General features: G+C 47.9%; 1 pseudogene; it reads right to left on the bottom strand.

Annotated features, from left to right (window-relative positions):
* Nucleotides 1-2,055: 2,055 nt before the first annotated feature.
* LOC103086382 (CREB-regulated transcription coactivator 3-like) lies at nucleotides 2,056-4,664 on the bottom strand (annotated as a pseudogene).
* Nucleotides 4,665-8,585: the final 3,921 nt, after the last annotated feature.

Raw genomic sequence — 8,585 nt, 5'->3', positions numbered from 1 at the left:
AGGCAGGGAGGACTCTGGTTTGACTTCCTAATTCAGCAGCGGGGGTTCAGGGTGAACGTGAGGCGGTAAGACTTGGGCTCCACAGTGAAGGTGGAGCAGTGCACGATCGAGGTTACTGGAAAGACTGGAAGGAAGGAACACCCCCTGAAGACAGAAGGAAATGGGACAATGTCTGGAGAGGTTAACAGCCCAGGACCCCGTGACAGACCCCTCCGGCCACCAGGCACATGTGTCAGATTCAGACCCACAAGGTGCAGCCTTGCTTCTCTGGGTGGGAGCAGTCTGCACCCTTCAGCAACACCCCTGGTGTCTCCTGGAAGGACACCGGCTGTCTGGGCAAAGGTTCTGCATCTTCATCCCTCCTTCAGTGTGTCTGTCCTCTCTGTGCTGTCTGCCCATGCCCGCATTCGGCCCCGTTGCCCACCCTCCTCCCCAGATGGCTTCCAAACCCACCCATCAGGTTTCTGGTCAGGGGCTGGCCTGGACTAAGTGAGAGGGGGCAGGTGATGGTGGAAATATAGTAATACCTTTTTGTGCTAAGGTACTGATGACTAATGATGGTTTCATAAATTAGGCCTTCATTTTACTGTAGACTATTTCTTCAACCTCAGATAATGAATCTCTTCCTAATGCAATCTAGAGCAAAACCTGGGTCTGAGAGGGAAGATCTTATGAGGTGGCCAGGACCCCTGAGGTCCCGGCAGGTAGGAGGCCTCAGTTTGCTGAGCCATTCTGGATGCACTCAGAAGACAGTTTCCACCTACCTGCATACTCTGGAGAACAGGGTGTGCAGTCTAAACGTGGATTTGGTCACCTAGTGTTAAAAGCATATTAAAGTGTGTGCTCAACTTAACCACAGGCACAAGTGTTAGAAAAGCTGAAGCTCTGAGAAGATTCTGTAAGGAACAGGAACAGTGAAAGATTAGACTGCCTGACAGCAAAGCAGATTCATTCATTCGTGCATTCATTCACTCGTTCACGTGTGCATCCGACACAGGTTTCTGCAGCACCTGCCCAGCACCAGGCACTTGTTAGGTGCTAGGGGTTCGATGATGACTAAGGCACAGTCCCTGCCCTCAAGGAGCTTACGGTCTAGCGGGGTTACATGAACCACCCCCATTCCACAGAGAAACAGCTTCCCTTTGCTGATGCACAGCTGCTGGGTGGGCCCGATCCAGACCTCCAGCCACTCCCTCCAGCTGGTCTGTATGAGAGGGAGGCCTGTATGGTCTGGACCTTGTCTGGAGGACTTCGAGTGTCTCTGAGATACCTGCAGCCCCCTTTCTCTCTTCCCCAGCCTCCAAGAAGAAGCACCGTTCTCTTCAGGCTCATCTATTACCGGGGGACTTTTTTTTTCCAGTGGCAATAAAATAGTCTTCCTTTTCCTCTTGTCCATAGGAAAAGGGGTTCTGAAGCAGCAGAAAAGAGATTACAAACTGGGGGCGGTGGGGGGAGGGAACAAATTAGAATTCAGTTTGCTTAACTCGTCTGTTCTTGGACTTGTGGTAAACAGCCTTCTTCATGTTAGAACTGAGACCTCTGAGAGAGCCCTGGCCCTCCACTCTGCCCTGGAACATCCTGCCGCCACTGAGGCACGATGGCTGGATCAGAGAAGGCATCGTGGGGCTGTGGTACCGTTGCTGGATGCTGAGCCAACTTCCAAAGGCCTGTGGCCCCTAACCGCCCCACACTCCGGGTCCTTTCTTCAGTGTTGATTGAGATCAGTGGTTCTGAGTACTTCACAAGGCTCCTGAGGCCTTTTGTTATATTTTTACACATTGACCGATCAGATGGCCAGTAAAAGATGTAACGGTTGCGGTGACGACCAATTCAGCGGAAGCCCCACAGCAGCCTGCCCGCAGCAACAGGACCTGTGCCGCAGGCCTGAGGGACGGCGCCCAGCTCTGCGATGTAGAATGAGCCACAGGGTCTGAGATGGGACCTCGTCTGAGAGCTGGGAGCCAAGAAATTGGTTCCTTCCATGTCAGAAGCCTGGGATAACTAACGCCCAGGGCTGCAGCTGGCTCCATTCTATTCCGTTCTGTTTTAGCTATTTCAGAAATAAGTCCTCCTGTTCCGTTCCCTTCTGCACAGTCGGTCAGCTCGAAATGTCTCTTCAGTAGAGAGGTCGAGCAGGCCCGGGCTGGAATCACTTAACATGCTGAGTCCGTCCAGGCTCAGGGGTTCGATCTGGAGCTCTTCGTCCAATGGAAACGGAGTGTCCACATTTAGGCTGACCTCGGGCATGCCTGCCAGAGCGCTGCCAAGGTCTTTGAACAGGCTGGTGCTCGAGTCTTCTGGAAAGAGCAGCGGGAGGGGAAAACAATGCAGATTAGGAGGCGTGAGGGCCCAGGTAACTAAGAGGACACAACTGATGACAACCCCCAAAACGCCGTTCCTGTCATCTTCCCAACCAGGACAGTCATCACCTGTGTCCCAACCACTCCTGGGCCTACGGTTTTGCTCTGGAATCTATGTTCTTTTCAGTCAGTCCCACAACTCCCAGTTTTGCAGGTTTTCTCCCTTGGAACAGTTGTCAATCACAGGAAATTAAGTAGTTCGGAAAAGGCTTGGGTCACCAGACCCCTTCCTCACTGCCTCACAGGCTCCGGGGCTGGACACCTGCATCTCAGAAAGGTAAAGTTGAGCTACAGGCCTTTCATTTTCTGCTTTATATAATATTATGTTGTCTAAACTGTCTTACAGTGGTATCTGTAGAAACACAGTTTAATAAAAGAAGCAGCCCTCACCTGTCAGGATGGTGTTTGGGAAATTCCCGCAGTTGGAATACAAGTTTGGTCTCAAATGAAAGGAGTCCTGTGGTTCTCGGGGACCTTATTGCACCAGGGGCACCTGGAAGCATCAAAGGTCATGTTGTAAGGGACAGTCTCTGTTTCCAAGGACAGAACAGTGAGGTGTGCTCCCAGAGCAAAACCAGACATGAACGCTCTCTTACAGTCCCTTCTCTCTAACATCCCAGAGTGCCCGGCTGCTGCGACAGCCTACACAGAACATTCTGCTCAGGCAGGGGGATGCTGCAGTAGAGGAGGGGTCCCTGAGGGCCACACTTGTCCCTGTTTGCATGCTGCATGGCCCTCTATGCCATCCCAGGAGACACCACTGGCCATGGTTTCTGCAGGCCCTCTGGTCTCAGCCACCTCCCCTGCCCAGCATACAAAGGCATCTGGAAACTACCACCTGTGGAGCCCTTCAAAGGCCCTGTCTGTAACCAAGGAAGTGATGGGCTCTTTTCCTCTTTGGTTTCTAGAAAAATGAGAAAGCAGAACCTTCTTCTCTCACTCAGAGGGAGGAACCACAGGCAAGCCCCTCTCTGTGAGAAAGCCTCTATGAGGATGGGTTAGAACTGGGGTCTACTTTATTTATCTTTTTTATTTTTATTTTTTTTGTTAATGAAAATTTATTAACTATATAACCTTTGACTACCAGAGAAACTTCAGTATGTACAGATCACCATGAAGTTCCCAGTTTCTGGGGCCTACTTTAGGTGCTGTTCCTGAAATTAATTTTTAAACCATTTAAAAAATCTTTCAAAAGTAGGAGTTTCCATCATTTTTTCAGAAACACACTGACTCACCTAGACTCAAATGGCTTCTTTAGAAATTGGGGAGGCCAGGACTATTGGTTCTTACCATAATGCTTCCTTGTGGCCTATTCAGGAAACATCTGTCTTTATTTATTTTACTGTTATTATTATTATTATTATTAAGTTCTGGAAAGTGCTCTTCCTTCTCTCCATAACATAACCTGGAGCCCAAACCATAATTATTGAATACTATAAAATCTAGGGATATTAAAAAATGGTCTGTGTTAGGGAGAAACTAAAAAGAAAAAGAAAAAGGCTGAATGAAAGTACCTTCGGGATTGACCCCTGCCCCAGCCAGGATGAGCTCCCAGGAGGCCACACACTGTGCAGGGCATAGCAACTCAGGCTGAGGCAAAGCCCCTCCCTGGGTCTGAGTCTCCTCAACACGATAGATAGATCTGTGAATTGCTACGGTTCCGTCCAGCAACAATGACTCTACAATTCTATGGCTAGAGTGTCATCACAAGTCTCCCACCACTTGTTCAAACAGGTCCTCTGCTGAGGCCTGACAATTAACTAAGGCAGCCAGCACCAGGGCCTGGGGCGGTGCCAGGCTCTCCTAGCTGCTGAGCACACCTGAGGTCAGAGAAGTGCAGTACCGAGTGTGTTTGGTGTGGGTTCCACGCACGGAAGAGGCCTGACTGTGGCAGTTCCTGCTCCAAGGAAGAAGCAGGCCCCGGTGACCACTCACCTGCTGAGTAAAGGCTGGGCCTGGCCTCATGGACTGCTGCTCAAAGCTCACATCTGGGAAGAAGTTGGTCAAAGATGAGCCCTTCAGGAAAGAAGGAGGGGACGATTTAGCTTGGAACTCGGGGCGACCTAAGCGTTCCCTCCTCCTGGTGCTCCCGGTGGGACTCACCTGGGCCACGAGGAGATGGAAGTCTGACTGGGGCAGCGATGGGGCTGCCTGGGGCTGCTGAGCAGTGGGCTCCTGGGCGTGGGGCTGCTGCAGCAGATGCTGTGGGAGGTCCTGGGGCGTGGGGTAAGGGGGCGGGAGTGACACTTGGGCCTGAGCTTCTGTGGGCAGCAAGGAGAGCGGGCTTCGATCTGAGAACACCATCTGAAAAACAAAGCCATCAACTACTTAGCTTCTGAGTTTCTAGTAGTAAGTCCTTTATGATTAGGAAATGTCAAAGTGAGGAAAAACCCTGAGATTTTCCTCACCCTGATAGTCTATACTATGCTCTGAGAAGCCCAGTTCTGTATCCTTCAAAGTATATCTCAAATCTCACTTCCCCACGAAACATTTTCCATTCAACGACACTTTCTATTGTCTTAAAAAGCAAACAAAACCCAGCCAATTTAACCAGTTTCATCTCAGTTTTCTCAGTGAAAATCATGTTTGTTTTTTCACAGCCAAAACTTCTGGTTAAAAATGGAAGACTGAAAAAAGCATTTAGCTCTGCTGTCTCCCAAAACTCTCCTAAAACCCCCAAAACAGCATTAAACAACAATACATTTTAGACAAAGAAACAATAAATTTGTGAGCAATTGACAGGACAAAGAAACTAAGTTTTTGGGTGCCCAATTAGTGAAGAATCTAAACAGAGTTCGGGCTTGAGGTAATAAATTAAAGAAATAACAAGTTTTGTTAATGCAGGCTTCTCAGCCAGAATTCCCCATCTCTGGTGATAAGGGTGTCCTTCTACCTCCAGATCTGGTGGGAGGCGGGGGGGACACCTTTCACACAAGAGACATATTTCCTGTTTTTAGGAAGACAGAAAGGGGGGTCAGAGCGTCCCTCTTGCATCAGCCGTTTCTTAAGTAACTTGAATTCAAAATAATCAATATGCCATTGAGGCCCATTTTGGGGTAGCCTACCCTGGGCCCCAACATAATCATGAACCACTTCAAGGGAGCCTGAGAATTGAGTTGGGTGGCAAAGGGTGGAAAAGTAACCAGGCCAGTGGATAGCATGAGGGCATTCTGGATGCAGGAAAAGCATCTTCTTACTGTCCATCCCTGCCCTAGTGTTGTAGCCCTGACAGCGTGGTCTTTATGTCCATGGTTCTGATCTTCACCAGTCAGGTGAAGTATTAACCACAGCAGAGAAAATATCCAAGTTCATGAGCTAGGGCTTTGCTTGCATTTCTATTACCAGGGTTTACCATGAATTTGTTTTACTCTCATGCTCACCCTTGATTGCAGCAAATGAGAATCAATAATAATTGCCCCTGAATTTGCACACATGTAATTGAATCGTTCATCAAGCTTCCTTTATAGATTGACCGCTGTGATTCAATTCTACTCAGCAACCATCGAGTGCCTATCGTTCTTAACATCATCTGAGGCTCTAGGGACACAGACACTATGACGTTCGTACATGGAAGAGCTCACAGTTTAGAGGGGACACAACTTGAGAACAAATTACACTGCAATGTGATCAATGGCAGCATAAAAGGTCTCACTTCTAAAACTAAGTTTATCTGAGCAAACTCTTTACTATGAGGACCTCAGCAAGAAACCACAAGCACAGAGGGACAGACAGATCTGGAAAAAGAATGAAGAATATGTGTTTTCCAAGGCAATTGCTAACTCCATTTTAAAAATCATCTTTCATGAAAAGAGAAGACAATGAGCCCACTTAACTGGAATTTTCTTTAAATACAGGATCTGGTATAAGAGTTAATGAGGCCACTTTTTGAAGAGTATTTAAAATTATGATTTTTGTTAAAAGAACATTTGTTGAGGTCCAATAAATCCGTTGTGTGTGTGTGTGTGTGTGTGTGATTTTTTTTTTAAATAAATCTAATATCCCTTCAGTCGCTAAAAGCTAACACTGGCAATAACCGTCTGCTTGCAGCTTTTATGGTACAGTAATGGGGACAGTACATAGAGTCCGTGTGAGGCATTTTATAGGTAACAACACTGCCTGTAGTTAAGAAAACTGATCTATAGTAGAGAGTGTTTATTATTCCTGTAGTTGAAGAGAACAACTCGCAGTCCATCTTCATTTCAGGAAAATGATCCTGTTAGGAAATTTATGTGAACCCATGGCCCCATTATCATTCTCCCTTTTTACCAGCTCTGTCTTCTAAATATGTTGGTGAGATCCTTGGGCTGGGGCAGTCCTGCCCTGGAAGGCCTGGCCTCTCACCCTAGGCATCCAGGTGTCCTCCACCCACCATGTCGGCTCAATGGAGAGAAAGGGTCCTGGCCTCAACGATCCAGGAAGAAAGCATATTTTTCAGAGCTCAGAATAATTCTGGAGACGCCTCTCATCTGACACATGAGCAGCTGTCCTGATAAGACCTCCACACACACACACACACACACACACACACACACACACACACACACACACCACCTCTTTCTCCTTTACTCTCTGGGGCGCAGATCACAGCGGGTATCCTTAACGCCTATTACAGTGAGGAGCCCTCTGACAAGTAGAACAGACTTCACTCTGAGCTTTAGTGTAAGGAAGAAAGAAAATCATTAATGTGAAAAGTTCTTAATGAAGCAGTGCACACATTTTCCATCCAGTCCCAGCCACCCTCACTAACACACTGATGAACATTTAGACAAATAAATACTTTCCTTCCTGCATCATCTTGAATACACTTCACCAGGACTGTAGGTTTAGGGAGCTCTGGTCTGGCATTGGGCTGAGGCCCTGAGTAGGTAAGGTTTTACTGGGTTCCTGACTATGTGCTCCAGGCCCTCATCCCCAACCTCACTGAATCCCCACAATAAAACTACTGAAGATTTCATCTACTTTTGTAGACAAGTTACCAAGCTCACAGAGACTAGCCTTCACAAGAAGGTTACCCAATGTTACCAATTGGGATTCCAAAGCACATCTGTCTGGTCTCCCCCCGCCCTCTGTCACTCCCTACCACCCTGCAGTAGAGGAATACGTACATACCGCTGATCTGTTCTGATGGAGTTTCACAATGGCCAATTTCATGGAATCCATCCAGGTTTGCCCAAGACTGAGGGGGTTCCCAGGATGCAGGACTTTCAGTGCTAAAACCAGGAAGGTGCCAGGCAAATTGGGAGAGGTTGGTCCCCCTTCCAGCATCTGCTCCCCCTTCACCCTTTCCAACAGCACCCAGAGTTCACTGGGTACCCGCCTCTCCCACACTCAGGTCCTGGATTGTGCCCTGCTGGGCTTCAGTCATTAGTTCAGAGGTGGACATGGGAACTAATCAGGTTCAAGTGATGGGAGTGTGAGTGGAGGGAATGAGGACTCAGGCCTGGAATACTGGGACAGCAGTGCTCTCTCCTCAGTGACTTTATGAATTAACAGTGTGATGTCTGAAGCAGATGCAGCTATATTGCTACCATGAAGCCAAGGTCACAAAGAGCTGGCAAGGAGAGATTAAAAGGAATTGGGTCCCAGATGACCTGGAGGCTCACTCAACCCTGAACCTGCCCTACCTCCAGGCTCCCTTCTTGTAAGGATCACAAATCCTCTTTACTTCAAAGCCCGTTTGGCTTAGGCTTCTGTTTTCTGGCAGCCAGAAGCATCCTAAGCTGCGGTCCTCAACATGTATCCCATGACTAGCAACACTACTGCACCCAGACTTGAGTAAGAAACCCTAAGGGTGGGACCCAGCCACCTGCTTTTAACAGGCCCTCTTCATGATTCTGATGGAGGTTCGTTCTCCAAGGACCTTGTGATGTGCTTCCAAAGAGCCCTGGAACTGTGTGAAACTGGGTCAAGTGACACCAACAGCTGCCTCATAAATGTCACCTTCCTGAGACAAAACTTCTCAAAGAAGAAAGTGCGCCTCAGAATCAAAACTTTAAGAGCAGCTCCTGCATGAGTTTTCAGCCTGCCATCCTGTCCAATGGATTTCAGACTTGCCCATTCCCAAAATTATATAGGCCCATGTGAAGTATATATCCTATCTAGCCTTATTCTCCTTGGAATTTCTCATGCTCATGTGAATTTCCCATGCCTATGAATTAAATTTGTGTTTCTCTTGTTAATCTGCCTTATGTCATTTTAATTACGCAACCAGCCCAAAGAACCAAT

This window comes from Lipotes vexillifer, unplaced genomic scaffold (assembly GCF_000442215.2).
Source record: "Lipotes vexillifer unplaced genomic scaffold, Lipotes_vexillifer_v1.1 scaffold158, whole genome shotgun sequence".
Lineage (NCBI taxonomy): Eukaryota > Metazoa > Chordata > Mammalia > Artiodactyla > Lipotidae > Lipotes > Lipotes vexillifer.
The sequence above is the reverse complement of the archived record's forward strand: the minus strand, read 5'-3'. Positions and strand labels throughout refer to the sequence as shown.